The following is a 7823-nucleotide window of genomic DNA, read 5'->3' as shown; positions in this document are numbered from 1 at the left end:
CCACTCCCTTCTCCTCCCCTCCCTTCTCTTCCACTACCTTCCCCTCCGCTCCCTTCTCCTCCCCCCCCTTCCCCCCCCCTCCCCTCCCTTCCCCTCCCCTCCCCTCTCTTGACAGAGTCTCACTCTGTTGCCCAGGCTGGAGTGCAGTGGCACAGTCTTGGCTGATGGGACCTTGGCATGATGGGACCACAGGCATGCGGTCCCATCAAGCGATCCGCCTGTGCTGGCCTCCCAGAGTGCTGGGATTATAGGCATGAGCCACTGTGCGCAGCCTTGACTCTTTTCTGTCTTTAGATTGGAGAGTTTAAACCATTTAGATTTAAAGTAATTATTGATAAGGTGGAATTTATATTTGTCATTTCTCTATTTGGGTTTTATATGCTTTTTTTAATTCTTATTTCCTCCATTACTGCTTTTTTGTGTTAGTGTTTAGTTGATTTTTTTTTATCATGAAACTTTTGATTCTCCTCTCATTTCCTTTTGTGTATATTCTATAGATATTTTATTAGTGGTTACCATAGGTATTACACTCAACATCCAAAAGTTATAACAATATAATTTGAATTCATACCAAGGAACTTCAATAGCATACAAAAACTCTGCCCATGTAAAGCTCTGCCCTTTCCTTTCTGTTACTGATGTCACAGATAACATTTTATACATCGTCTATCCAATAACATAATTTTTTTTTTTTTTGAGACAGAGTCTCGCTCTGTCACCCAGGCTGAAGTGCAATGGCACAATCTCAGCTCATTGCAACCTCCGCCTCCTGGGTTCAAGTGATTCTCCTGCCTCAGCCTCCCGAGTAGCTGGGATTACAGGCACCCACCACCACACCCAGCTAATTTTTTTGTATTCTTAGTAGAGATGGGGTTTCACCAATATTGGTCAGGCTGGTCTTGAACTCCTGACCTCAGGTGATCCACCCACCTCAGCCTCCCAAAGTGCTGGGATTACAGACATGAGCCACTGCGCTGAGCCCACATAAATATTTTTTATGCATTTGACTTTTAAATCAGAGAAAATAAAAAGTGGAGTTACAAATCATAATTACAATACTTGCTTTTATAGTTGCCAGTGTATTTGACTTACTAGGAATCTCTGTTTCTCTGTATGGCTTTGAGTTACTATTAAGTGTACTTGCATTTCAACCTGTCGGTTTCTCTTTAGCATTTCTTGAGGGGCAGGAATGCTGGTGGTAACAAACTCCCTTGGCTTGTCTTTGTCAGGAAATGTCTTAACTTTTTTGAAGAACTCATTTTTGAGTTACTATTGAGTGTACTTACATTTCAACCTGTCGGTTTCTCTTTAGCATTTCTTGAGGGGCAGGAATGCTGGTGGTAACAAACTCCCTTGGCTTGTCTTTGTCAAGAAATGTCTTAACTCATTTTTGAAGAACAATTTTGCCAGATATAGATTTTTCCATGATAGTTTTTTTTCTTTCGAGCCTCTAAGGATTCTTTATTGGCTGATAATCTTATTGCAATCCTTTGTATGGGACAAGTTGCTCATCTCTGGCTGCTTTCAGGGTTCTCTTTTTTTTTTTTGGTTTTTGACAGCTTAATTATAATACATTTGGTGGTTTCTTAGTATTTCCTATCAGGAGTCTGATAAACTTCTTGGATTTGTACACCATTGTTGTTCATAAAGTTTGGAGAGTTTTGACCATGATTTCTTGCAATATGTTCTGCCCTTTCTTCTCCTTTGAAACTCCCACAATTCATTATGTTTGTCCTCCTGATGGTATCTCACAGGGTCCCTTAGGTTTTATTTACTGTTCACTTTTCTTCATTCTTTTTTCTATTTTTCAGATGGAGTAGGAGTCACAAGGAATCTACCTCTCCACCTAGACAACAGTTGTACCAGCAGCAACTCTCTGAAGTAACTATGTTGGAACTCTGGAGTCTATTCGAATGCTGTTACACCTTCCAAGGGAGAGCTGGGCTGGTAAATAGAGGCTAATTTCAGTCTGTGTCAGCTTTTAGTGTGATAGCAGCTACTCATTCAGTGTTACTTAAAACTGTAGCCCGCAGCTGTATCCACATTCCTGGTGTGGCTTGCTGGAGGCTGGGTGGGCAGTAAGAACTTTGTCCTCCAAATACTGGCTGTCGACACTCTGGTTGCTGATGACTGAGCTGCAGGTGCAGAGGCAGGTTGCCACTGTTTTGACCCTTCACCAGCTGAACCTCTTTCCAAGGGTTTTAAAGGAATAGCACCTGTTTTGTTTGTTTGCTTTCCCTTTTACCCCATTTATGAGTCAGATATTGAAGGATTAGGATATTCAAAAGCAATCACTTAGGCAGGGGAAAGTAGAAAGCTACTGCATATAACCAGGGAAAGACACAGCTAAGAAAAGACTTAAGAAAACCTTAAGCTTTCACCCGAGGCTGATCCTGATCCTGATCCTGATCCCCAGCACAGAGACAATTACAAAAGCCCAGCAAACATGGGGGCAGAAGGAGAATCTTATTTTCAGATTCACCACATTATAAGATTCAAATGTTCAATTTTCAACAACAACAAATGATAAGGACTTAAAATTTAATTTTTTTTAAGTGCCATAATTAAAAAGTCAAGGGATGTAACCAGATGGAATTTATGGTTCTGAATTGGATGCTGATTTGGGAATACTGATTGTAGAAAAATTTAAAGGCATGTGGTTGTAGTCCCACTTAATTGGTTGTTACTAGGCAATACAGACCCCATCTCTAGTTGAAAAATAAAATTAAAAAAAATCACAGCCGGATGCGGTGGCTCACGCCTGGAATCCCAGCACTTTAGGAGGCCGAGGCGGGTGGATAACAAGGTCAGGAGATCGAGACCATCCTGGCTAACACGGTGAAACCTCGTCTCTACTAAAAATTACAAAAAATTAGCCAGGCGTGGTGGTGGGTGCCTGTAGTCCCAGCTACTCGGGAGGTTGAGGCAGGAGAATGGCGTGAACCCAGGAGGCGGAGCTTGCAGTGAGCCAAGATCACACCACTGCACTCCAGCCTGGGCGACAGAGCAAGACTCCATCTCAAAAATAGAAAAAAAATCACAGGACATAGAAAGAAACAGGAAAGTATGGTCTATTCAGAAGAACAAAATAAATCAACTCCAACTATTTCCACAGAAGCCAAGATAGATATCTGACTTAATAGACAAAGGCTTTAAAACTATTTTGAAGTAGTTCTTGGCGCAGTGGCTCACGCCTGTAATCCCAGCACTTTGGGAGGCCAAGGCAGGCGGATCACCTGAGGTCAGGAGTTTGAGACCAGCCTGGCCAACATGGTGAAACCCTGTCTCTACTAAAATATAAAAATTAGCCAGGCTTGGTGGCGTACCCTTGTAATCTCAGCTTCTCGGGAGGCTGAGACAGGAGAATCGCTTGAACCTGGAAGGCAGAAGTTGCAGTGAGCCAAGTTCCTGCCACTGTACTCCAGCCTAGGTGAGAGAGACTCTGTCTCCAAACAAACAAACAAACAGGACTAAAGGAAGACATGAACAAAGTCAGGAGAACAATGTATGAATAAAATTAGACTATCATTAAAGAGAAATAAAAAGGAGCTGAGGTCAGGCGCGATGGCTCATGCTTGTAATCCCAACACTTTGGGAGGCAAAGGCGGGCGGATCATGAGGTCAGGAATTCGAGACCAGCCTGGCCTCCATGGTGAAACCCCATCTCTACTAAAAATACAAGAATTAGCTGGGCATGGTGGCGTGCCTGTGATCCCAGCTACTGGGGAGGCTGAGGCAGGAGAATCACTTGAACCCGGGAGTTGGAGGTTGCAATGTGTCGAGATTGCGCCACTGCACTCCAGCCTGGGTGACAGAGCGAGACTCTCTCTAAAAAAAAAAAAAAAAAAAAGGAGCTGAAATGAAATTCTGGACCTGAAAGATACAGTAACTAAAATGAAAAATTTACATAGAAGGGTTCAAAAACAGATTTGAAGGAGCCGAAGAAGGAACCAGCAAATTTGAATATATTTCTTTGTTAAATACCCATGGAACCCTGTTCCTTCTTCTTTCCCCCTGCTTCCTTAGCTCAAGCCTTCTTCATCTTAGGCAGCTTCCAAACTATTCTATCAACCTCCTCTTTTCCTTGCTCTAGTTTTACTTAGAGTGATCTTTAAAAAAAACCCAAATCTAATATTGTCACTGTCCTTTAAAATATCCAAGGGCACCCATGTGTCTATAGAGTGAACTTCAGTTTCCTTATTTTAGCATTCAAGGACCTTCCTATTTTGGCTCCAGCCTACCACATTGCTTTATTTCACACCAGCCCCACATTCCATTCATATACTGTAACCACATTTTCTTGGGTACAAAGTCACTTACTGAAAAAAAGTTAAGCATATTTGGAAACCAAAATTCATTTTCTGTGAATGGGATATCAACATATAGCATTGGTAGGCATTGAAACAGACTATAGTCTATTTTTAAAATGACTTAGATGATAAAAACAACATGTATATCATCACTAATCCAGTGGTCAATATTAGCATAATTCTGTAAGATTCCGTAAATGTTGCATCTATTGTAGATACAACGTTATGTATCTAACATAACATCTAACAGGTTAGATTCATAACATTGTATGTAATATAATGAAACATGAAGTATGACCTGTCACTTGTGAGGTGTACTAGTCTGATATGTTTGACTTGAATCCACTGAGTCTTCAAATATAACTTTCTTGTTCAAGAAATACAAGGCTTGTAGGAACAAGCTCAATGACTTCATGAGGAAGCAACCACTCAGATAAAAACATTTTGCACTTCAAGTGGCCTGATTTCTACAGTGAACAAGAATCTTTTAATTTTTTTTTAAGTGCCATAATTAAAAAGTCAAGGGATGTAACCAGATGGAATTTATGGTCCTGAATTGGATACTGATTTGGGAATACTGGTTGTAGAAAAATATAATTTGGTCAGCAGAATATTTGATTGTAGTTAGGTATTGTATGAGAGGAAATTTTCCTGTAATATTACTCATTTAAGAAAGCCAACTGTAAAAATAACTTTAGGTTGACAGAAAATGTGAATGTGATCTAGGAATTAGATGAGAAGAAAATGTACTGAAATAAGGTAGATATTTTTAATTGAAAAAGGAGATGACTAAAGTGATCTCATTTTGAAAAAAAAATACACACACGCAGAAGGATATACTCTAAAGTATTAACATTGGTGCTGGGAATGCCATGGTTTTTGTTTTTCATTAAAGCATAGAGACAGGGTCTCACTATGTTGCCCAGGCTGGTCTCCAACTCCTAGGCGCAAGCCATTCTCCCACCTCAGCCTCCGAAAGTGTTAAAATTACAGGCATGAGCCTGTAATTTAAAAAAAAATTTTTTTAATGCAATGCTTTTTGAAAAAATTTTATTTTAGCTTGTCTCTATTCTCCAAGGCATGTTGTATTGATTGTGTAGTACAATTTTATTTAAAAATGTATGTTAAGATTTACATAAATATTTGGGGTGTACATGAATCAAGAAATACATGAAAGTATGGGCACCAAAACGTTAAAAGTGGTTTTGTTGGGAGTTCAGGGGATTTTACTTTCTCCCTAATACTTTATTCTTTGAATATCTTGAAATGGATATTTTGTAACTATATAAGGAGAAAGGAAGCGAAACTTTTTCTGCAGGGGTACAGCCACTTCTGTTGTATTAGACAAATTACAGAGGGATTGCAACAGAACACAGCTTTTTCTTACTGTTTTTTCTCTGGTTGATCGGGATGCATTATCCACCAGAAAACACTGTAGATGACTCATTCACCAGGAAAAGAGCATATGCCAGTTGGAATAAAGAAAGAGGAAGAGTAAGGAAGAGGCTGTAGAATTATTTTATAAATTATCACGTCTTAAGAGCCAGGTGCGGTGGTACATGCCTACATACAGTCCCAGCTACTCAGGAAGCTGATGTGGTAGGAGAGCTTGCGCCCAGGAGTTCGAGGGTGGAGTGTGATACGATCGTCTGTGAATAGCCACTGCACTGCAGCCTGGACAAGATAGGGTCTCTTTAAAAATAAGACTTAACTAGCACTTTAATAATCATTGTTTTTGTTCCCCACTACATTGTACATTCATTGAGGACAGGGACTTTAAACTTCATTATATTGCTGTTGCTGTGTTTCACCTTTGAATGATATTAAAATAAAAATCTCATCTTTGAGTCACAATCTGATATAACCTTGTGCATTTCTGTCCTCTTGTGTGCCTTAAATGCCTTTAGGCAGCTATGTTGTACCAGTGGTTTTAGCACTTGGCAGTTGGAAGTTTTGACTTCTAGACTGGATTCTGGTCTAGACTCATTTTATAAAGCTAAATTACTTTATAAAATGAGAAAAATCGTACCATTCTCACAGATTTGTGGTAAAGCTGAAATGAGATAGCCACATAAAGACCCATCACAGTCCCTGACACACCGTGCGTCCTCAATAAATGCCAAGTCAATTTTATTACGCTGTGAAGTACTGATTTTCAAACAGGACTTGCAGCACATGAAAGATGAGCAGGGGGATTCCTTGCTCAAGCACCAGTACTCTGAGGTTGTACCCTTTGTTCGGCTCAACAGGTACTACCCAGTCCGCTTCCATAGTCCCCAGTCCCGGCCGCCTGTCCAACTCCAGATACAGAGCGCAGCCGAGGTCCAGCTCACAGCCTGTGCACTTCGCGCAGGCGCACAGTCCTGAGGCGCGCTGAAAACCCAGGTGGGGCTCGGAAAGAGGAAGCTCCGCCTCGCCTCCCGGTATTGGGCCAATAGGGTCACTCGTCGTGGTCGCGGACCTATGAGACGGGGCAGGGGGCGGGGCGGAGGGCGGAAGAAGTCGCTCTCACGTGAGTAAGGGACTGGGGGGGCGGGGAAAGGGCGGCTTGGGAGGCCCAGGCGGTGGAGCCTCCGGGACGGCGAGCGGCGGGCGGCGGAGGAGGAGACGGCGGGTCGGGTAGGGCCGCGTTTCCCCTCCTCCTCCTCCCACTCTCCTACCTACCAACCCCAGGGGTATTTTCGACGGCCCCTGCGGAGAGCCAAGCCGTCTTCTCATCCCGCGGGGTCGGGCCAGTGGAGCTCCGCTCAGTTCCCTCGACGGGCCGAGTTCTGAGGGGAGCCGTGATTGGGGGGAGGGGGAGCTGCGACGGAGGGGAGAGGGCGCATGCGCAGGCTGGGCAGCTCTTGGGAGCCCCTGCCCAAACCGGTTCCCCCTGTCTGGGTGGGTGCCGGTCTTCTAAGTCTTGCGTATTTGGCCCTCCCTCTGGTCCCTCTGCAAAGCTGGTTTGTGTCTTGACTTTAATGTTTTAGGCTTGGTCCTGTTTGGGAATCCAGCCGCTCCCCCCCGCCTCAGTTTCTCCCCATTGCCCACTAGGCCAGTATCTGTGTCTTAAGCTACCTTGGGCCTCAGGCTGTCCTGGGCTGCGCCTAAATTTCAAAGATTTGCTAGTTTTCACTGTCGCTTTGCCATCTCAGGTTGGTCTTTCTGTCTCATTTCCCCGTCTGCAATTAAAGTGTCCTTGGCATCCCAGTCTTCTCATCTTGAAGCAGCTACCCCAGTACCTCATCGCTGTGTCCTTTGATTATCCGCACCCTTAACGGTTTTACGTGTTGAACCAAAGAATAACGTCAAGACTTCATGAGTTCGCTGTCCATTGCCTGGTAGTACTTTGGTCTCTACTCTTCTACATCCAGACTGTTTATCATCTGCTCCTGCGTTTCACGCATCTGCATATCTTTGGTTACTCGAGAATTCTTTTTTGGAAACAAATGTCCTAGGAGACCGTGTTGAGTGATCATACTACTAGTGTTCCCGCTACTAGTGCTCCGTTAGTTTTAAATCATGTTCCAA

General features: G+C 43.0%; 1 protein-coding gene across 3 annotated transcripts in view; it reads left to right on the top strand.

Annotated features, from left to right (window-relative positions):
• The first annotated feature begins 6844 nt into the window (after positions 1–6844).
• RABGAP1 (RAB GTPase activating protein 1) overlaps positions 6845–7823 on the top strand; it is a 166931-nt gene continuing 165952 nt past the window's right edge. For 2 of the 3 annotated variants that reach the window (XM_025359966.1, XM_025359968.1), the window contains exon 1: positions 6845–6929. The gene's annotated coding sequence lies outside the window, so the exon portion shown is untranslated. The remainder of the gene's footprint in view (positions 6930–7823) is intronic. The other variant, XM_025359967.1, reaches the window with a different exon arrangement.

The sequence above is a fragment of the Theropithecus gelada genome, chromosome 15 (assembly GCF_003255815.1).
Source record: "Theropithecus gelada isolate Dixy chromosome 15, Tgel_1.0, whole genome shotgun sequence".
Lineage (NCBI taxonomy): Eukaryota > Metazoa > Chordata > Mammalia > Primates > Cercopithecidae > Theropithecus > Theropithecus gelada.
The sequence above is the reverse complement of the archived record's forward strand: the minus strand, read 5'-3'. Positions and strand labels throughout refer to the sequence as shown.